The sequence below is a fragment of the Parasteatoda tepidariorum genome, chromosome 9, assembly GCF_982258835.1.
Source record: "Parasteatoda tepidariorum strain Cologne lab strain chromosome 9, Ptep-v5.0, whole genome shotgun sequence".
Lineage (NCBI taxonomy): Eukaryota > Metazoa > Arthropoda > Arachnida > Araneae > Theridiidae > Parasteatoda > Parasteatoda tepidariorum.
In genome coordinates, this window is record NC_141763.1 from 89956055 (window position 1) to 89979561 (window position 23507).

A 23507-nucleotide genomic window follows, 5' to 3' on the forward strand; every position below is an offset into this window, starting at 1 on the left:
ATTAATTGATTTGTAATTACATACTCCAATTAATTTTGAAAATTTTTTGGAAAAAAAAATTTAAAAAATTTGATGTCAATTTTTTTTTTAAAATTAACCTAAGAGGTTTTTCTGAAAAACTACAGTTATATAAAATTTTCGAAATCCATTTTGACAATAAATATGCATTATATAGTACGTGAAAGTACCACAAAATTAATTGGAGTATGAGATAATTACAATAACTAGTAGTCTGCATTGAAGTAATAAATTTTTCTATATATTGAATTATTTTTTATCTCTCGCAGGACCTTCTATGGGGCCGAAACGAATGTTGCCCCCTAAAATTATTCCTCCTAAGGCATACATCCCACTAGTTTATTTCAAAATTGGCGAGTCACACTTCCCTAGTTTCCCTTGTTAGCTACATAATGATGTATTAGCTGACGTCACACTAGCGAAACTGCATTGCCATTAAAATTTCATGACAAGGTGGATTTTAGCTGAGACTTTGCGAAAAGAAACCTTATAATTACCTAGATTTAAGATTATTTTCCCCTTGAGACTATCATTTTTTAAAGGATTTTTTTTTCACGCTTGAAAACCTTATGTCAACCTCAATTTAAGGTTTTTATTCAGAAGATTATTTTCCAAGGTTTCGGATTAGGGTTATGTGCGTAGAATAGAGTAGATTGCCACACATGTTTACACGTAAACCGCATAACAAACCTTTTTATGGTTACATTAAAAGATTTTTTCAGGGTGAAAATAGACCTTATTTTGATATCTGGGTTGACTCTCTTTTTTTCCTGTAAGTGTATCTTTTTGAACATTAAAACGATTAATCAAAAATACGATGTCTCAGGAGTTCGAAAAGAACTTTGCTCTTATATTAGAACGATTCAAAAAGTCTTGGAGAAACAAATAGTCTCGTGTCTCAAAATGGCTCAAACGGCTAAGTTTAGGCTTGCTACTGGTCATGGATGGTGATCATGACCATCTTATCTTTTATCCAGCTTTTACCAAACGTTCTCTTGCAGAACACTGCTGGGAGGGCGGGGGACTTATGGATTTATTGCTTCTCTTGTTCTCTATTTCTTTTTCTCTTTGTTTGCTTGCCACGCGGTACTTAGTGTTTATTGCCGTATTTGTTTTTAATCTTGCCCTTAAAAATAAAAAAGAAACTAGTACAGATGATATTTTATTGAATTCGAATATCTTCTGAGAAATTGAATTGCAAAAAGCTAGTTTATTTAAAATCCGATTTTTCAGGAACCATTTGATCGAAATTTTTGTATTTTGTCGAATAAAATTACATTCGTTAAAATGATGTAAAAATTTGTACAACTCGCAACTCAAAACATTTTCGACTATTTTTATATAAAATAATGCAAAAATAATAAAACAAATAGTAAATAATTATTAGAAATTATTTTTATGGGGTTATTTTCGGATAAACAAATTTTATAATTTTGTGCAGAAATTTTTAAATTCGCTTGAAAAGTTCTCGAGATTTAGTGGATTAAGCAAAAAGTAAAATTAACAGTAAGGCAATTAAACTTTAGAGCGTTCTCCTGAACAAACTATTGGGACAATATTTCTCGGATCGGGTCATAAATACGAGTCCGTTGAAAAAAGGGTATGTTTTTTCCGAGAAAATACATTTTTGGGTATGATTTCGTAACTTAAAATATCGTCTGCTGTTATTTATTAGCATATTTGAGGTCACCCCCTCGAACCATTAAGATTAAGGTTCAAGTACGTGAATTTCGATATTTGGGTCGAAAACTATTCGCAGTGTTTTGTTTATTCGTTTTTACGCACACAATTGAAAACAACACTTATTCTTGAAGACATCGAACAAGTAATGACGCATGATAGTAAATATTATTTCATCTTTTGTGTGGTGTGCAAGCTGATAAGATGATTTCAAATATTTGTCTCAGTACTTTATTGTATTTACTTCCATCTACTTGGAAACTTTGCAATCTGTCAGAGTTGTTTTTCTTTATATTTTTCAAACTAACATTAGCGAGAAAAGATTAATGCTGCTTAGATAAAGTAAAATGAATAAAATAATAGATAACGAATTAAAACTAACCGGCAGCAATAATTCATTGCATACTAGTAGATTCTGTTAAAACTTTCGGGATTTTAAAACAGTTTCTCTGAAAGTATTTCTTAAAATTATAGGTATTAACCTAAAGTATGTTCCTGATTCCTATTGCTTACATTTTAAAATTAATTTCGTGAAAACTTTATTCCAACTAACTATTTTTCTCATAAAATTTACATTTGTAACATTTAATCCAGCTTTTGCACAAATTTATTTATTTTTTAAATTTAAGAAAAAACAAGTTCAAAATTAAATTTTTACAATGAAATCTTCTTAAAAAATAAAATAAATAATTTTTTAATACAAAAAACTCTAGTTTTATTCAAAGTAATTTCGAATACTTTTATTTAAAATCAAGTGCTTTGTTTCCTATTTTTGAGATCCGATTTTTTATATTGGGTAAAATATAAAGTAACCCAAAGTTTTTAAAATAAATGTATTATGTATTTGTTTGAAAAAATTGCAGCTATGGAAAACTTAAATTATTATAAATTTTTTTATATTTTAGCAGCTATTTAGTCGTGATATGTGATGAAATGATATAGATATGGTATAGTGATTTAGATATGTGAAAGCGCATCTATCTCAAAAACTTCACTAATATACCATTTTTGTAAAATAAATAATTTACAAGTGTGATTCTAAAGCTTAGGGGATAGAGCACTCGTCCCCAATGAGGTGACCCGGGTTCGAACCCAACCATGGCTGTTCGATTGGAAATCCGCACTTGGCTCGCACCGACCACAGTGCTGACGGAGAATATCCTCAGTGGTAGACGTATCATGGGTTAGAGTACCCTTGATATCAGACTAATAGTAGGAGGTTTTCGCGGTTTTCTCGCCATGTAACGCAAATGCGGGTTAGCTTCATTAAAAAGTTCACCACTAAGGCAAATTTCTCCTAATATTTGATACATGAGTTTCCGTGTCTTCTGAGTCGAGTTTAGAATTACAAGCCTGCTAAAAATTGATTTGCTTGTGTTCCTTCCTTTTGAGATCTGCTCTTTTAGAAAATGGCCTACACTGCGGGAATTTTCATTCTAAAACTACGGCAAAATAACCGGCAGTATCTGTCCTTCCTATTAACCGTAAAGTTTACAGCAAATAACATATTTTACCGTTACGGTTTTCAAACCGTTTACAACTGGAATGTTCATTAAACCATGAATACAAAACCATGCTGTTTTTTAACCATTTATATCCATGGTTTCAAAACCGTAAATTTAACTGGACGTAAATGCTAGTCATTTTGTTAGGTTATGGTCATTGGCAAGTGCAGGACGCCGGAAACTCTTCATGTGTTGAGGGAGTGGTGGAAATAGTGTGGTGTCAACACTGGGACTCGAACCCCAGTTCTGTCGATCTTGAGACATGACAGATTAGCCTTTTCGGCTATAATACTTACACGGTTGCAAGGAACTGATCGACTTCATTAGTTGGGCTTAGTTGGAACGAAGAAATTCTGGTTGTTTAACCATATTAGTTGAAAGCAGTTAATAAACGGTTCTTCTCATAGTTAATAGTTTTATTACGGTTTTATTTACGGTCATTTGACTGTTTTGTTTGAATATGGTGGAATAACAATTAAATAAATTGTTATTTAACATTTTTTTCCAAGAAATTTCTAACAGTGTAAAACATTTAAAAATCTTTTTCTGAGTTACGTAAGCAACGCACTATATTATCGTTTTGTAAAATAAATACCTAAGCCCCTTCTGCCATAATAATAATAATAATAATAAATAAAAATGAATAAATAAAAAAAAGAAATATTTTATATACATTCACTTTTCAAACGCGCCGAACCATCCTTTTTATTTTTTTTCCATTGCAGCAAAAAAGGGAATAATCTCTAGGTACTTTTCCCTTTCCTCCCTCATTTTTTTATGAGTTGACGCTAGTAGGGATATATTTTTTTTTCCGTCTAAGATTGGAGAAACAAGATATTTCACATCCAATGAAATTCTTCTCCTATTGTTCACACATAGCTTCACTACTGCTTTCGAGAAAGATTAAAGTTGTTTTATTGTGATATAAATTCGGGTCTAGACTTTACTTCGATATTTCAAAAATAGCTAACTGTACTATATCAGAACAAATTGAGCAAGAATAGAACATATTGAATCTTGTTAGTGTTTCGATAGCGTGTTTAATGAGAGCTAAAGTATAGTCTGCAATAGGGGTCCCCGTTCGCCACTCGTTTCGCCCTACCAACCCCCATGATTTTTTTGAAATCCTTTCTGTTTCATGATGATAAGATTATTATTTAATCGAGCATAAAATATGTCCAATCATTAGATTCGAAAATATATACATTAATTACACACATTTCGTTTCCGATTAAAGCGGGATAAGATTTCAACTGATCATCGGTTATCGTGGTAAATTTGAAATACTTATTAAATTTTTGATTGCTATGAAAATTTGATATTATTTAACAAGGAAAATATTATTTAACGACAGTGTGAAAATAATTTCTAATATTATTATATGATAATAGCTAAATATTTGTATCAGACATGCACACTCACTCATGGACATATTTTCACCACTTTAAAAGAAACTAGTTCAATATTATTGAACCAAAATATTGATGCCTTGAACAGGACAATCTTTTAAATTTGCTGCAATCTTTACAAAGTTTAAAATGAACCTTATCGAACCATTTTAAATTTGATTATACGATAATATGAAGAGATCGAAACGAGTTTCAACTTAATAGCTTGTTTAGATTACAAAAAATTTGCGCAATAGATTTCACGGAAACAATATTATATTTTTCTGCTTTTCCTTTTCCTTTCCCTGCTATTTTGTTTAGTTTTGTTTATTGCCATTATTTCTACCTATTTCATTGGCAACTTTTTGTTATATATATATTTCAAATCTCTTTTGTTTTTTCTCATTCACGTCTGGCAAGCCTTAAAGATGGGCGCCAGTTTCCAAACGCATGAAACACGCTGACAGTTATTTCCTATTTATTTTTGAAGCGAATGAACTTTTTAATCAGGTAATAAGAAGATCATAGTTAATTAATCGGAAAGTACTGAAACTCGAAGCGCTACGTAGTTTAAACACTTTCCTAAAAATACTTTATTTTGTACTCTATCAGAAAAACTATAAATTTACTCGCAAAATTTCACTGTTGCAACAAATATTTAAAAATATTTGTTGCCAAATTTTTTTTTAAATGCAATTTTTGTTATGCTTCCACTTTTTGAAAACTTCCCTTATAGAAATTAACCTAAAACATTCGATGAAATTTACTTAATTAAGTAAAAACCGCATTATATTTTCCTAAATAAACATCTAAATAAACATCAAATGCCGGAACATCGTTTTTATTTCTTTCCCTGCAGTCCTGTAGCAATGAAAAAAATGTCTCGAGGTACTTTCGCTTCTCCCTACTTTTTTTCGTTGTACTGCTAGTACAGATATAGTTCTTCTCATAAGATTGGAAACAATATATTTCATGCCCAATCAAATTCTTCTCCTATTGTTCACACATAGCTTCACTTCTGTTTTCAAGAAAGATTGAAGTCGTTCTATTGTGATATAAATTCGGGAGTATACTTTTCTTTTATGTTTCAAAAATAGCTAAATGTACTATATCAGAGCAAATTGAGCAAGGATAGAGGATATTGGATTTTGTTCGTGTTTTGATAGCGAAGTATATTTAATCTGAGCTAAAGGATACTTTGAAACTTTTATTAAGATATATATGATTCCTTTTCGTCCTACCTGCCTCCCCCGATCGTTTTGAAATCATTTCTGCTTCTTGAATATAAGCATATTGTTTCACAAAAAATAAAATACCTCCAATCCATAGATTCGAAAATGTATATATTAATTACACACATCTCGTTTCCGATTATAGTGGGATAAAATTTCAACTAATCATCGGTTATCATTGCAAATTATACCTATTAAATTTTTGAATGCTATGAAAATTTGTAATTATTTAACAACAAAAATATTATTTAATGACAGTGTGAAAATAATTTCTAATGTTAGTATATAATAATAGCTAAATATTTTTATCAGATATTTGAATGTGCATTTTTTCCTTTTTTTCCTTTTTTGCTACTCAGACACACTCACACACACAGATGTGTCTTCACCACTTTCAGAAAAATTGGTTCAATATTATTGAACTAAAATATCGATGCCTTGAACTGGACTATCTTTTAAATTTGCTGCAACCTTAAATAAAGTGTAAAATGAACCTTGTTACTGTTCAGATTGAACCATATTAAACTTGATTATACGATAATATTAACAGAACAAAACGATTTTCAACTAATATCTAGTTTAGATTACAGAAAATTTGCTTGATAGTGTTGTTTATTTCATTTTCTTTCTTTCTCCGCTACTTTTTTTAAAAAAAAAAAATTTCTTTTAGTTTCGTTTCTTACCTTTATTTTTCGCTATTTGTTTTATGTTTCTTGTTTTATGCTTTTTGTTTTATGTTTCAAACCTCTTTTGTTTCTTCTCATTCCCGTCTGGCAAGTCTTTAAAATGGGTGCTAGTTTTTAAATGCTTGAAACATGTCGACTGTTGTTTCCCATTTATTTATTTTTGAAGCGGAGGAAGTTTTTAATCAGTTAATACCAATATTGTGGTTGATTCATCAGAAAGCATTGAAACTCAAGACCTGATTAGTTTAAACACTTTCATAAAAATACTTTTTTTTTAATATTCCATCAGAAAAGTTATAAATTTACATTCAAAATGTCACTGTGAATTTTAAAATTAAATGTCTGTTACGCTACTACTTTTTGAGAACTGCCCTTATAGAAAATGACTTAAAACATTCGAGAGCTTTTCCTTAGTTAAAGTAAGCACTCATTATATTTTGTAAAATAAACATCTAAGAACCTTTTTATTGTATTGAGAATATTTCATATATCCCAATACATCCATTTTTCAATTGCGCCGAAACTTCGTTTTGATTTCTTTCCCTACAGTCTCATAGCAGCAAAAAAAAAAAAAAAAAAAAATAGCTTCTAGGTACTTATTCTCCCCCCTCCCCTATTTTTCCCTTTATGCTGCTAGTACAGATATAGTTCTTTTCATAAGATTGGATACGAGATATTTCACGTAGAAAGAAATTCTTCTCCCATTGTTCACACATAGCTTCACTTCTGTTTTCGAGAAAGATTGAAGTCGTTCTATTGTGATATAAATTCGGGACTATATTTTTCTTCGATGTTTCAAAAATAGCTAAATGTACTACATCAGAACAAATTGAGCAAGGATAGAGGATATTGGATTTTGTTCGTGTTTTGATAGTGAAGTTATCTTTAACCTGAGTTAAAGGACACTTTGAAACTTTTATTAAGTCTCCCACTCGCTGCTCGTTTCGCCCTACCAACCCCACTATCGTTTTGAAATCATTAAATCATTTCTGCATCAAGACGATAAGCATATTGTTTCACCAAAAATATGTTCAATCATTAGTTTCGAAAATGTAGATACTAATTACGCACATCTCGTTTCCGATTATAGTGGGATAAGATTTCAACTAATCATTGATTATCATTGCAAATTTATGTACCAGAATACTTATTAACTTTTTGATTGCTGTGAAAATTCGATGTTATTTAACAAGAAAGATAATATTTAACAACAGTGTAAAAATGATTTCTAATATTCTTTTGCATATTTAATTCATGATTTTAATTGCATACTCTGAATGCACAGGGATTAGCATAAAACTTAAAATAATAAAAATCATATTTTGAATAAAATAATATGAATATGATAATTTTAATAAAAATTAATATTACTTTTCAAAAACTAAATATCACTTGTTTATCGTTCGATGATTATTTTAATCACCCATGTGTATTAATGAACTGAATGGCATATTTTAGTTTAATATTTAAATGTCATGCATGATTATTTTAATTGCATATGCTGAATGTACAAGGTTTGACATAAAATGGAAAATAAAAATTAATATAATTTTTTAAAAACTAAATATCACTTATTTATTGTTTAATGATTGTAAAATGTTGAGTAAAAAGGTAATATCAAAGATACTTTGTAACTTAATGAATGATCAACATTTTTAATTCTAAGCTTTTAATTTTAATAAAGATTGATATATTGCATAGGACGTTCGGAAGAGATGATTAATTCAGCATTAGTCGATGTTATAAATTAAACTGTAAGCGATTCTGTTTAGAAATTGATAGTATGTTCTCAGCTCAGTGATTAACGTGCATCGTATACGATGCACGTTCCTCATATATGAGGAACTGTGGTTTATAAATCGGATAATAATAATATCCTCAAGTAAATCTCCAATTTTCCATCTGCTTTCCTTAAAAATTTTAAATAAATATTCTTTCAACACATTGCAAAATATAATTTTGTATGAAATGATCATTAGATCTGAAAAATTAACTGAACTAATATTTTATTTCTTACTTTATCGTTTAAAACCATACAAGCATTAAATAAGAAGAAGGTATAATTAGAATAATTGGTTCAATATTCAATTGAACCATAATATCGGTACTTGGATCCGACAACCTCTCTATATAAATCTAATTTTATTTACCCTAGAAGAATATCAAACTGAACTTTGCTCGGATTGAATTATTTTAAGTTTGTCTTTATAATACTATGAATTGAAGTAATTTGTCTCACAACTTTATTTGTAATTTATATAACTATAAATTTGCACAATTGTATAGTTCAGGCTACCAATATTATGGTTAAAAGTTAAACAGATTTTCTGAAAGTATTTAGAATAAGGCAAATTTTGTTTTAACACTTTCAGATGCAAATTTTTTGTAAAACTCTCAGAAAAATCAATTCAACATTGAAGCATGAAACCATCCAGTTTTGCTGCAATCTTCGAAAAACGTTGAATAGAACCATAGTTTCGTTCAATATGAAGCACAATGTTCTTATAAACAAGTTTGAAAAAGAATAATTTGTAACATTATATGGTTCAACTTGTCTTTTTATTAAGGATGCAGTAAATTTAAGCCAAAATATGGTTCCATAATTTATAAGAGTGCTCGAGAAAAAATAATGGAAAAAAAGGAAAACTCCCACTACAGTTTAAATAGACTGACTACCATTAATGACTATTCTATTTTAAAGTTTTTCAGTTGTAGAAAGTAGTCCTAATTTATAGAAAAATACAGAAAAAGCTTATTTAAGTAATCGCAATAATATTCATTTGAGAAAGGAATTTTGAATATTCTACTTAACGCAAAAATAATACTTGCAATGCTTAATTGTATAATTTAGTTATAATAGGATTTAAAATAAGTAATTTGTAATTAAATTTTCTTGGAAATCGTTTATTTAGTAAAAAAATGAGACTGCCAAAGGGCTATGCATATTAATTAATATGCATAACAATATTTTTTTCCTTCCGTAATTCGATTACTTTTTCGGATTAAAATATTTTATTCAGAAAAGACGTAATTGATTCTCAAATTCTGAGTTTCCAATTATTTTTAATTTCAAGTTTATAAATAGATATTTAGTTTTAATATTTATTTAATTAAAATAAAGCAGTTATTTTCTTAATTTCATGAGTTTTTGGTTAACTATAATAGTTTAAGGGCAATATAAGTTATGAATCGCTTGTAAAATTAACTAAAACCTTAATAAAATTATTAAAAAACTTATAAAAAGAAATAAGGTTCGATAATTGATTAAAATGTTTTAAGAATTGAGAATTTATATATTTTCAATTGGTGTTTTTCGCTTAGAATTTTAATTGAATCTAGCGTAGTTTTAAGCAACGTTTTGGTTAATAAAATATTTTCTAGAATACTAAAAAGTTTGTTTCGGCAAAAGTAATCTTTATAAAGTTGCAAAAGTATATAATAATAAATAAATAACAATATGAATAAATAAAAAAATAATAAATAACTAAATAAATTATTAAATAAATGAATGAATAAATAAATAAATGAATAAATAAATAAATGAATAAATAAATAAATGAATAAATAAATAAATGAATAAATAAATAAATGAATAAATAAATAAATGAATAAATAAATAAATGAAAAATCCTGAAAACTATCGACAGTTTCTTGAATTGCATGCATAATATTTTTCCTCGTGATAAATTTTAAAAGAAAACTCTTTTATTTTATTCTCGAAAGGAAAAAAAAAAAAATAAAACTCCAAATCTCAGGATTTCTTCGACTTTCTAACAAAAGTGTAAAAAAGATCACTGGTATATATTGAAAAATATTTCTTAAAAATCTTTTCTAGCATCGAATCATTCTTTACAGTGATTTAGAAACTATTTGTATCCGGAATAAATAAAAAAACAGAAATTTTTTTCGGTTTTTGACATTAGAAAAGCATCGAGACAGCGTTTTACCACGAGCAGTGAATATTTAGTTTGAATAAAAGATTTGCTATGCATCAGGTTTCTTTGGATTAAATATTTCAACATTGGCGATAAGTTCAAAATACAAGAATATAAAAAAATATCAGTATTATAAACCTTTAAGGCAGATGGGACCTTGTTCTTTTTATATATTTTATCCTGACGCTCAAATTGCAAACAAAAATATATTTTAGCATTTTATTAACTAAAAATAAAAAATCTAATAGTTACTAAAAAAAATCTCACATCTATCGGAATTATATTGCACTAAGATATAATACCGAAAGCATTACCAAAGCACTCCGGTAAAAAGTACCAAGCTTTTTGGTGTTCCGATAGAGCCAGAAGCATGGTAAATTTAACCACATTCTTCTAATTTAAACCATACTTATTTCTCAGTGCAAAATCCATTTTACCGTAAAATCTTATACAGTATATAATTTGAGCAGTGATGGCTCAGGGGATAGAGAGTTCGCCTTCCAATGAGGTGACCCGGGTTCAAATCCCACCGCTGGCAGGCCGATTCGTATCCGCATCCGGCTTGCAACGACCCTAGTGCTGACGTGAAATATCCTCAGTGGTAGACGGATCATGGGTTAAAGTCCTTCTACCGGCTAACTGCGGGAGGTTCTCGTGGTCTTCCTCATATTTTTGTGGGTTCTTCACATTTTTCTTCAAATACGGGTTAGTTCCATCAAAAAGTCCTCCCTTAAGGCAAAATTTCTCTCAATACTTGATCCAGGAGTTCCCTTGTATTCTGGATTGGGTTCGAAATTACAAGGCTACGGAGTTGAACATTCAAAGTCATAAACCAAAAAAATTGAGTTGACTGTTCAACAACGGTTATGAAAGAAAATAATGTTAAAAATACCGTAAAGTTCAAGAATATTTATTTAATATGAGTGATTCAGTGATTTCACTGTAATTGCTACTGTCTGATTTTTTGTTGTGTACCAAGTTCCGAAAAATATTGATTTTACGGTTAAAAATAACGGCACCCTAAGTGTTGGTACTTTTTACCTATATATTGATCCGGAATTTTTTACCGGGTACTTTTCTATAAGACATGAAGATAATTTATTATTTAAAACTGCATCTCATTATAAACGGTGTGTTCTTATTGGACATAAAAATCATGTGACAGCATCCTTAATTAACAGCGATGATCTGTCGTCAGATTAAAATTCCTAAAAGTTGTATCGGTAATTAACTTTTATTTACTTTTATTTTATTTATCATTTTCCGTTTAGATTACAATGATATTTAGTACACATTTGAAGTCATCTTCAACTATTTTTACTACTATACTATATTGCATATTTTTCAATTTTAAAGTTTTTAATAAATAGTTTATTTTGGTAATATAGTTTTATTTCGTTATTCGATGGTTCGTATTAGTTTAATTCACGTTAGCAGAGCTCGAAAAACTGCCCATCCGCCAGTCCTCGCCGGTCACAAATTCCCCGCGGACAATGAATTTCTCGAATCCGACGTCCGCGTGGACGGCCATTTTCCCGTTAATGTTCGTGATATATTTTCAATTTTTGTTGGAATGCATCTGAAATTTTAATGGGTGTCATTAAAATTTAAGATACATAACATCGTTAAACACCAGAAAACTTCAGCCCTCCGAGCCCAAGCTATTTATAACGGCCTAATGCAGCAAAATGACTCACAATACTCAACATACTGCGCATAGTGGAATTGATGTTTTCTCTGTCTGGGAGTACTGCAGCGGTTGAAAAGGGCTTTTCAGCAATGAACTTACAAAAAAGCACATTACGTACTGGTCTTAAACAACAAGAGTTAAAAGCAATTATAAACATCTACCTAAATGGAAAACCCCTTTAAATTTCTGTGCAGAAACCTCTGTAAATCATTAGCTTGATTGTGGAACTGGCAAACGTCATATTTGATTCATTTAAAAAACTCAGTACCCTCGGAAAAATTGACATTCGAGATCACTTGTCCTTTATCATTTAAATTATTTCATAAAAGAAATAAATTATTCCATAAAAGAAATACTAGGTTACTATTAGTAATCTGATACTTTTTTTATTACTGTATAATGTAATCCTAGTAACTACTAATTCATTGTGCAATTTATATAAATGTTTGCAATAAATTGTTATAAGAGAAAATAATATTTTTATTTGTTTAGAAGCTACGGGTTAGTTTCAAAGGAGGACGGGTACATTGTTGGACAAGCCGTCCTCGGGGACGGGTAAAATTTCTGAGTTTTTTTGAGCCCTGCATGTTAGTATTCCCCACATTCTGGTCCATCGAGGTCGGAGCCTTCGAAACTAAATTTTAGTTAGGGTTTTGGATTACTTTTCATGAGCTTTCAATATGCCAAAATTACTAGAAGAGCTACTTAAGCTGAAAAGAGTAGTTAAAAGTAAAGTTACTAGGGTAACTAATTCTATCTCTGACTTGTTGCAAGATACTGAACTTAACGTTGAACATTCTGATATTTTTTTACGTCAAGCAAGTGAACTCAATTTGGAAGTTTCGGATCTTTTCAAAGACGTCTCAGTTGTTTGCGTGGAAGAAAATTATTCAGATTACGAAACTGAGCTTATGCCGACTTTTGAAGAATTTCGGTTTTTGAAGTAACATGTTTGTCGATTCAAGAGCGTTTGCCCTCATTTCTAAGAAAGATCGTAATTCTTCAAAAGTCGGCATCTTTCCTTTCGACTGTGATAATTCCCATTCTTTTAAGGACGAAATTCTTCGAAAGTCGGCATCTTTCCTTTCGACTGTGATAATTCCCATTCTTTTAAGGACGAAATTCTTCAAAAGTCGGCATCTTTCCTTTCGACTGTGATAATTCCCATTCTTTTAAGGACGAAGTTCTTCAAAAGTCGGCATCTTTCCTTTCGACTGTGATAATTCCTATTCTTTTAACGAGACATAGGGGAGAGTCGGGTAGCCCCGCCCAGCGGGTACCACCGCCCACTGTCAATTTCATACGTATAGAATATTTTTTCAAGTCAATGGGCCATTGGACATTAATTGTTATATTTAAAAAAGATTATTTTCAAAGTTTCACGTATTTATGCAGCTGTTAACATGGTAAACAATAGTTTTGAAAATATGTTGAATACAGTAGTCATGAAATTAAGAAAAATTGGTTGAATGTTTCGGTTAAACTTCATTTTTAATACTAAAAAAATAATTTTTTCTATACATACAGCATTAAAGTATGTAGTCTTAAGTTTAATTTGCACAAAGAAAGAAGTCTATATGTGAAAAAATTGTCCGAGTAATTACAAATTTACAAAAATTAGGATTTCGGGTAGCCCCGCTCTCATGAATGTCGGGTATCACCGCCCAATTTTATTTCGTCGATAAATGTACGGTAGCAAAGTTTATTATTTTATTGCTTCAAATTTGAATGTTATATGCATTTTTAACAACAAATATTGTTGCTATTAAATGATAGAATTCACTAAAAGTATATAAATATGTAATAAATAAAATAATTTTGAGATAAAAATGATAAACGAGGTTTATCTATTGTCAATACATTGGTCATTTTCATTTACACCTGAAAAAACAGTCAAAAAATGAAATTTTTGTAACTGGCCGGGGCTACCCGACACATTTTGAAAAGAGCTGAAAAACATGTTTTTTTAAATTTCTATTGTTTTAAGTTAAACCATTTTTTTTTTGGTTTATTCTTTTTGCATTATTTAATTAGATGATAAAACAATAGAAACATACAAAAATATTGATTATTACTCAATATTATACAGAAATATAAGCAATACTCCTTAAGTGGACTGGGCTACCCGACTCTCCCCTAATCAATTTTCCTTCTTAATGAATAAATCAAGATTGAATCGCAATTATCAACCGGTTGGTTTAAAACTCGTAAGTTGTCTAAGCATACAGTTGATAAATCCAGAAGTTTCCTTAAACCTTTAGCAGATTCAATTTGCAAACTGGGTTGCGTAAATAATTTATCTAAATGACAATAAATTAAGTTTTTGCAATGTTTTTAAAAAATAGATAAAACAAGTAACCCTTTTAAGAAAATGGAATACAAAATTGTCCTTTTTGTACACATTTTTTTCTGACGCTCTAATTACAAGCAGAAATATATTTTGTGTATTTTTAATTATAAAAACTGGTATTTAATAATACCAGTTTTTATCACCTGTTAGTACCTGTTTTATACAGGTTTTTATTAGTTACTAATAAACCTGTTAGATTATCGGAATTATATTCGTAACAAAAGTAGAAAATTAAAAAGAAGTATTTTGAAGAAAAAAAAAAACTTCATTCATATTCAAAACTGCATCAATAATTAATTTTGCAAATTAAAGAAATTTTTAGTGATGAATTACTATTTCTCTTAGATCTCAATAACTACAAGTGAGTGCAAATTCGAAAAATAATTGTTTGGAAGTAAGCATTGCTTGGAAGATTTTACTTTTAACACATCAGTATTTCTTGCTGTATTTCATAAAAATAAATTATTAAAATGCTAATTATAATATTTTTTACTTCTTTTGACTCAAATTAATACGAAATAATGATAAAAGTATGAAAAATATGTTCAATAGAAATTCTGCTTCAAAGGGGCAGTTATTAAATCTTAGAAGAAATATACTAAAAGTGCAGCGAATTAAATGAGGAAACATGAAATAATACATAGCTTTCGTATTTCGCAATGCATTTCTGATTACAAGAAATGATGTTTATATAAATAATAGTGATTTTAGATTCAGGATATTATGGTGTATAATAATCCTCAAAAACTATTAATAATTTTACCCAATTTATTCTTAAGTATACAAGCGATTAACATCCGGGGGCTGGGTGGTAGCCCTTCGCGCTCCCGTACCACAGGTCCTGGATTCGAATCTCGGGCCGGGCAGGGTTGACTCAGCCTTTCATCCCTTCAGCGAGTCGATAAATGACTACCAAGCATGCTTGGGAGCTAAACACTGGGGGTTTCGCGTTCGGCTGACCACCTGACCGGAACATCTGATTCCGCACCCCAGAGCCCAAGGTCAAGAAAACTGAGATGGGCACAGTAGGCTTTGACCCTCTATGGGCTGCCGCGCCACTGAGTAGCTGAGTAGTATACAAGCAATTATTAAGTAAACAAGCAATTATTCTTAAATGAAAGAGCAATTTACCCAATTTATTTTTAAGTAAAAAAGCAATCGTATAAAATTCTGATAAGTTATTTACGTATTATTAAATTGAAAATCAACGTTTGTTACTTTGAGTTGAAAATTGAAAGTAAAAAGGTGGATTGGGTACCAAGATATTGTATGAAATAAACATGAAATTGTTGTATTAAATTCTTGTTTGAAGTTCAATAGCAAGATTTTATGATCTACTATTTAATTATTTTCAAGTTAGTATTCCAAAAGTGTACTATGTCAAGATACTATGTCATTTATACTATGTCAAGAATTTACACATATTATTTTTAGAGTTATTGAGAATTCTGAATAGAGTTGTGTTTCTTATGCAATATAATTATTTTTATGAAGGAATAGTTTGCGTGTGTCGGGATAGCCTGGTTGGTAGGTCATTGGGCCTATGCCAGAGAGGTCGTGAGTTCGATCCCGCCGGCCGAAGACTCCCCGTGTAGTAAATGGTGTCTGGTGTGCGCTAAATCTGTACGATCACAAAGTGCTCCGTGCTCCCATAATAACCCTCTGGGGGTTCTGAGTTGGAAATTGATCGTTCTCTGATCCAGGTCAAAATTACGATCTGCTGTTGAATGAATGGGCCCTCCCTATAAACGCATGTGGCAGAAGTCGAATTTTTGGAATAGATGGCGCCACTTAAAAACGAAAAGAAGCGCAATCCCCACTGCCTTGATGGCGTACGATAGCAACAACAACAATAGTTTGTGTACAATATTCTATATATTGCGTATAAATATTCGATATATTGTACGTAATATAAAAAAAACTATTTAACTACATAATATACAATAACTGATTGGTATCTTTAAATCTTAATGAGTTTTGCTTTTACAGTGCATTTTTTATTATTAGTGTTCTGATAAAAAATAATATGTTATTACTATTTATTTTGTCTTTATTTAATTGGTATTTCTTGATTTAGCAACACAAATATTTTTAACTATATCGACTATTTAACTATATAAATTACAAATTCAAAGAAATGGAAGAAATGTGTAGAATCCGCTTTGAATGTGAACCTCACGACCACATTAGTTGGTCGTAAAAATGATAGCTAGACTAGCGTGTACATTTAGCTTCAAGAAGCTAATAATTTAAAAAAAAAGGACCATGATCTGCATAGTTCAGTTAAAAAATATGAAGATGTAATCTAAATTTTAGGAAATGAACATAGATATCATAAATATATAGAGGTGCTGCCAAACATTTAATTACGGATTGAAAAAAACTTTGCGCTACGAAACTTAATATTCACAGAAATCTGATAGCAAAATCGCGAAACCTGAAACGTTGTTGAAAATATTGCAACCGTGTGTAGAAGAGCATGAGATATCTAAAATCTATTATATTTTCAAAAATTTATAAAATATGTTGTACCATAATCTTAATCAGCTTTTTCAAAAAATTATAAAGAAAATTAATTAACCTTTAATCAAGGGCATGAAATATATTTATTAGATTAGTAAATTGAATATGCAACTCACGTTTGCGTAATTAGTTGTAAGATGTTCCGATTTATATTTTTTCGTTAGTTACTATTCATTATGTAAGATAAAGAACAAGTCGTTCTGATTTGAATTGATGGCGTTATTTTTAGTGTGATTTCGTTTTGGTGACAAAATTTATCGCTTTTAGTCCCGCAGTGGACTGATCGTTAAGACACGGCTCCCAGCAGATCACCGAAGTCAAGCATCACTGGCTGCGGTTTGTGTGCGGGTGGGCTACCACTTGGATCAGTCTGCGTAGGGACCGAGGGTGTGCAGTATTGGTCCTCGTTAAACTGTGCTACCGTAAAGTGCTCGACTTCGCGTGCAGGTCGTTGGGCTACCGAAGCAGGGGTGCCATCCCCTCTGCTGAGGATCAAAATTGTGATGGCATGTCTTCGGATCATCCTCAGGGATGTTTCCCAGACCGTCGCAAATAGCCCATTGTGCAGATCTAGTGCGACGTAAATGAACTACAACAACAACAACAATTATCGCTTTTAAACACATTTTAATTAATTTTTAATGAATTATTTCGAAGCACTGTTTCGAAACTTTATTTATCATATTTGACAAAAACCTTTGGATTTTTTAATCAATTCTAGATCATAATGAATATTTTGAGAAAAAGTGAGGAAAAAAGAGTTAAGTGTAAGTTCTCTATTATTTAATTATTTAATATTTTTGAAGTCAGGTGATCTCAAGAAGCAACGGGAATGACATGTTAGCTCTACGTCATCTTATTAGAATTTTTATCACCTTACTGAGTATTTAGAATTTTCATCACCTTATTAGAATTTTTATCACCTTACTGGGTCATCTTATTAGAATTTTTATCACCTTACTGCGTCACCTTATTAAAATTTTCTTATTAGAATTTTTATTATTATATTAGCTATTTAAAATAACGTAGTTAATAAGTTTATAGTTATACTTTTAAAACATGTTTCCTTAAATTTAAAAATATTCAAAATCAAGGATAATTAAAATTAAAGAATACTATAAAATATATTCTAAAAGCAAAATTACTGGAAATAAAACACTTATTTGATCACGTTAACAGTAAAAATTTGCGACATTATCATTGGCGCCATATTAAGATATGGTATACTTCCTGTGTTTTGGTAATTGATGATGTTTTAATTTGAACCAAATGTACTAATATAGGCATAAGACCCATGGAGTCTCATGAGATAGAAGTAATGGCCTAGGGATAGAAGGAAGGAACCTAAGTTCATCCCATCGGTGGCTGATTAATGGAAATTCTGCGCACAACGACGACAGAGCTGGAGTAAAATATCGTCAGTGGTAGACGGATCATGAGTAAAAGACCCCTTGTCATCAGGCTAACCGTGGGATGTTTTCGTGGTTTTCCTCTCCATGTAACGCAAATGAGGGTTAGTCGACTGTTCAACGACGGTTATAACATAAAATATAAAATGGATACCAACTTGTCTGGGAAGTAAAGACGGTCTGTGCGCAGTGTTGACCACATTTCCACAATACCGATGATATCAAAATTGTTGAGCCTTAACCTCTATAACACTTTGCCCCACAACGGGCGGCTGTGGCGGGAATGCTTTGATTCTTTATTTCATAAATTATAGAAATTTCAAGGATGAATAACTGTTAAAAAAATTATTTGTTTGGAATGGAATCGTGTTTGGAAGAATTTACCTTTAACACAGAAAAAAACCCAGTGTTCCATGCTATACTTCATAACCCTAAATTATTTTGATCATTAAAATGATAAACATAATATTTTTCACTTATTTTGACATAAATTTCATACATAGTTATGAGAAAAATTTGAAAAATGTGTTTCATAAAAATTATGCGTTAAAGGGTTAAGTGTATAGGTTTCTTCAGTTTTACGCATGATTTCATAGCGTTACCAATGAATTGATTATGCATTTCCTTCCCACATCTTACTGAGATGTAGGATTCAGATAGTATGAAATCTCTCATCATCTATGAAAACACATTTTGGTCCACATACAAATGCATTTTATGTATTTCTTCCCGAAAGAGAGCAAAATGGTGAGTCCCATATTGCTCAAAAGTATAAGAGGGCATTAAAATTAATTCATCATATGAATTTCAGAGAAAATCTATAAACAACACTTGTATAAACGTCAACATCAGCCAAAGAAAATAAAACATTTTAAACGTATTTCCTGTTCTTTTTCCCTTTGAAATCAATTAAATTTAATAAAGCCAAATAGCGGTATCTATTGCTGTCTTTAGTTCGCGTGGGCTGAGTAAAGAGGATAATATGTTTAAATTTAGAATTGAAGTAATTTCTAAGCATGGAATTTTTGGATTTCAAAGAATCGTGACGAAACGGCTGGGGAGATTAAAAGCAGTGCTTGTTTCAGAGGAAGAAAAAAAAAAGGAAGCAGACATCAAACATACGATAAAATGAATGATTAAAAATAGCAATTGTTTTGCGTTTTGAGATAGGGAATAAAATTAAATTAAATATCATAAGTCGAGAATTATTACATCAATGCGACGCCAATCCTTCTAGTGTTATCCAAAATAAAGTTTAATATCGATAAATATTAGAAATTTTATTAAACTAATATGTAGTAATACTCATATCATAGCCTTAAAAACTGTTTTATGCATACATTTTGTTCTTCGTAAAAAAAACAATGATATGGAAAGTACTTGAGATTTAATTAAAGTTTTAAAACTTAAGAAATACTGTCAAAACAGCTTATAACTGTCTATCAACTGGGTTGTGTAGGAGTTTTTCTTTTTTTTAAAAAAAAAATATATCAAATTCAACTAATGGCAACAACTTCCGGAGAGAGTGTCATTGAAGAGAAATAACAAACTGGATTTGAGAAATAGCTAAGAACAAATTTAATTTAAGATTTTACAACTGAGAAAAGGACTTTAAAAAGGCTCTTCCTTTTCTGATTATCTAACTAAATTATCCAGCTTTTAATAACATTAAAGTCGGTTCTCCGAATTCTGTACTAAAATGGAAAGCATAGTTCTTTTTTCTTCAATTAAAAAAGAATGCTTACATTCAATTGAACAATGTTTTTCTCCAAACTAGTTATTTAAATCTAGGAATGTTACGAGTTAAATAAGTATTAATTTTTAATAAGACTAAAAAAAAAGAGATTATTTTTATTTAATTTGCGTTTATAGTCACAAAAAATTTCAATCAACTGCTGCATAATGTGAGTTTTAATACGTTGTTTTATTTAGATTTATTTTTGTATATTCCATATTTAAAAAGCATCTTTACTTAACAATGTTAAGTGCATCACGTTAACAAAAGAAAAAAAAATTACTTTATACTTTGTGCTAAGGAGACTAAAGCAAAACATGGAAGTACAGAAATGGACATATTATAGTATCAGTTCTATAATATATTTAAAAAATGTATTTACTTGTTGTTGTTATTATCTTAAGCCCTTAAAGCATTGGGGGTACGATTGTTCTTGTTTTTCCAGTGGTGCCATCTCTGGCCAAGAATTCAACTTCCACATTCATACGCCGCACCCGTTTTTAGGGCGGACCTATTCATACATCCATTCATTCATTCACAGATCGTAATTTTGACATGAATCGGAGAACGATCGATCTCCAATTCAGTACTGGCAAAATTGGTGTTCTGTATTTTTTATGTCCGCACACTCATCAACTATATAAACTGCATCGACTAGATCAACTTTAACATCATAATTAGATACTCTCAACTCGAGAAGATGAAGACCACTGATACACAACCACCTTATCTATGACCTCGGTTCCAGCTTGTTGTTTTATTTTATATTATATCCGTCGTTGAACAGCCGACCCAAATTCGGGTTTACGACCACTAATGTTCAATTTCGTAGTCTTGTAATTTTGAACCAATCTAGAAGACAAGGAAATTCCTAGATCAGTACCCCCGGCGGTATTGATTTGTTATAAGAACATCGAGGACTTCACAACCCGACAGACTTAACGTCCACCAGTCACCCTTTACTACATGGGGAGTCTTCGGCCGGCTGGGTTCGAACTCTCGTTCTTACGAACGTGAGTCCAGCACGTTGCCCACCATGATATCCCAGCACAATATTTTTACTTACCATTGCTAAGTGCATCACGCTAATAAAAAATTTTTTTTAAAAGAATAGTTTATACGTCATGCTAATTAAACTAAAGAAAAAAAAACAGCTTGAATAAAGCGCAAAATAAAAGTACAGAAATGGACATATTATAGTTTTAGTTCTATAAGATATTTAAAGAATATATTTACTTAACATTATTGAGTGCATCACGTTAATAAATAAAAAAAATCAAAAAGGATAGTTCATACTTTGCGCTATGTTGTCCAAAGCAAAAAACAAAGTGAAGCACATATAAAAAGCGCAAGAATGGACATACTATAGTTTCTGCTCCATAAACAAGAACCTTAATTAGTGCTTAAACTTTAAATGATAGTAGAAAAGTTAAACTGCAAACACGTGCGAAGTAGTTCAATCAATCGGGACAGAGGAACCAGTTTGAACAAGATAATAAAAGGAGCGAAATAGAATAATGTCAGAGGGGTTTAACGGGAACCCCAGGGTGCAAAAAATGAAATTAGAACAGATTTTCATATTTTGAGAAACAGTGTCATACTAGAAAAATCATTAACTAAATTATAGAAATTTTCCAAAGTATGAAATGATTTCCAGAAATCAAGTTTGGTAGATAAAGTGCAGTGTTGAATGATTTTAAGAGAATAAAACTCAAACATGCATTTAGAATTCCAATGGAAGGTCGATTCATGTCCTAGTTTTGAACATATCTTTCGTGTTAAACATTTTAAACTATTTAAAAAATATTACAGAAAAGTAATAAAAATTATATTCTCAATGAAAAAGAAAAGTGTTATTTTAATTTAAGTATATTTTACAATATTTATTTTCCTTATTGAGAATAATTATTTAGTAATTAGATAAGAAAATTTCAATTTAGTTTCATTTAATTCCGAGAGAAGACTACAAAAGAAATGATGCCTCATATGCCTTCAGAGGGCAATGTCGAAAGCGTAAATAAGTAAATGTCGAAATCATACTTTTACGCTTTAAATTAAAAGCTAATAAACTCCTATTTACTGAAGTGTCCCTTAGAACCTACCCCCAATGAACTCTTAAATTATAATGAACATTGCAAAGACTAAGGGATAAAGTTTAAAAAGCGAATAAACTCCATTTCACTTAAAATGGCACATAGAAGCTTTTACACTTAACTCTTTAATTATATTAAGCATTGTAAAGAATAAGGTTCATAGTTAAAAACGCTAATAAACTCCATTTTACTAAAATGCCACTTAGAACCTTCTCCAACTCAGCTCGTTAAATACATTGAACATTATAAAGAATACGAGATAAAGTATAAGAAGCGAATAAACTCCATTTCCCTAAAATGTCACTCAGAACCTTATCCAACACAGCTCGTTAAATACATTGAACATTATAAAGAATACGAGATAAAGTATAAGAAGCGAATAAACTCCATTTCCCTAAAATATCACTCAGAACCTTCTCCAACTCAGCTCGTTAAATACATTGAACATTATAAAGAATACGAGATAAAGTATAAGAAGCGAATAAACTCCATTTCCCTAAAATGTCACTCAGAACCTTCTCCAACTCAGCTCGTTAAATACATTGAACATTATAAAGAATACGAGATAAAGTATAAGAAGCGAATAAACTCCATTTCCCTAAAATGTCACTCAGAACCTTATCCAACACAGCTCGTTAAATACATTGAACATTATAAAGAATACGAGATAAAGTATAAGAAGCGAATAAACTCCATTTCCCTAAAATATCACTCAGAACCTTCTCCAACTCAGCTCGTTAAATACATTGAACATTATAAAGAATACGAGATAAAGTATAAGAAGCGAATAAACTCCATTTCCCTAAAATGTCACTCAGAACCTTATCCAACACAGCTCGTTAAATACATTGAACATTATAAAGAATACGAGATAAAGTATAAGAAGCGAATAAACTCCATTTCCCTAAAATATCACTCAGAACCTTCTCCAACTCAGCTCGTTAAATACATTGAACATTATAAAGAATACGAGATAAAGTATAAGAAGCGAATAAACTCCATTTCCCTAAAATGTCACTCAGAACCTTCTCCAACTCAGCTCGTTAAATACATTGAACATTATAAAGAATACGAGATAAAGTATAAGAAGCGAATAAACTCCATTTCCCTAAAATGTCACTCAGAACCTTCTCCAACTCAGCTCGTTAAATACATTGAACATTATAAAGAATACGAGATAAAGTATAAGAAGCGAATAAACTCCATTTCCCTAAAATGCCACTCAGAACCTTCTCCAACTCAGCTCGTTAAATACATTGAACA

At 30.5% G+C, this 23507-nt stretch overlaps 1 protein-coding gene across 2 annotated transcripts in view; it reads right to left on the bottom strand.

The window, feature by feature from the left end:
• The window catches only part of LOC107454414 (corticotropin-releasing hormone receptor 1), a 165244-nt gene that overhangs the window by 50157 nt on the left and 91580 nt on the right, over positions 1-23507 (bottom strand). The window contains exon 1 of one of the 2 annotated variants that reach the window (XM_087152328.1): positions 15564-15592. The exons of the other annotated variant lie outside the window; for it this stretch is intronic. The gene's annotated coding sequence lies outside the window, so the exon portion shown is untranslated. Of the gene's footprint in view, positions 1-15563; positions 15593-23507 lie in introns of those variants that run through there. 2 annotated transcript variants of the gene reach the window in all.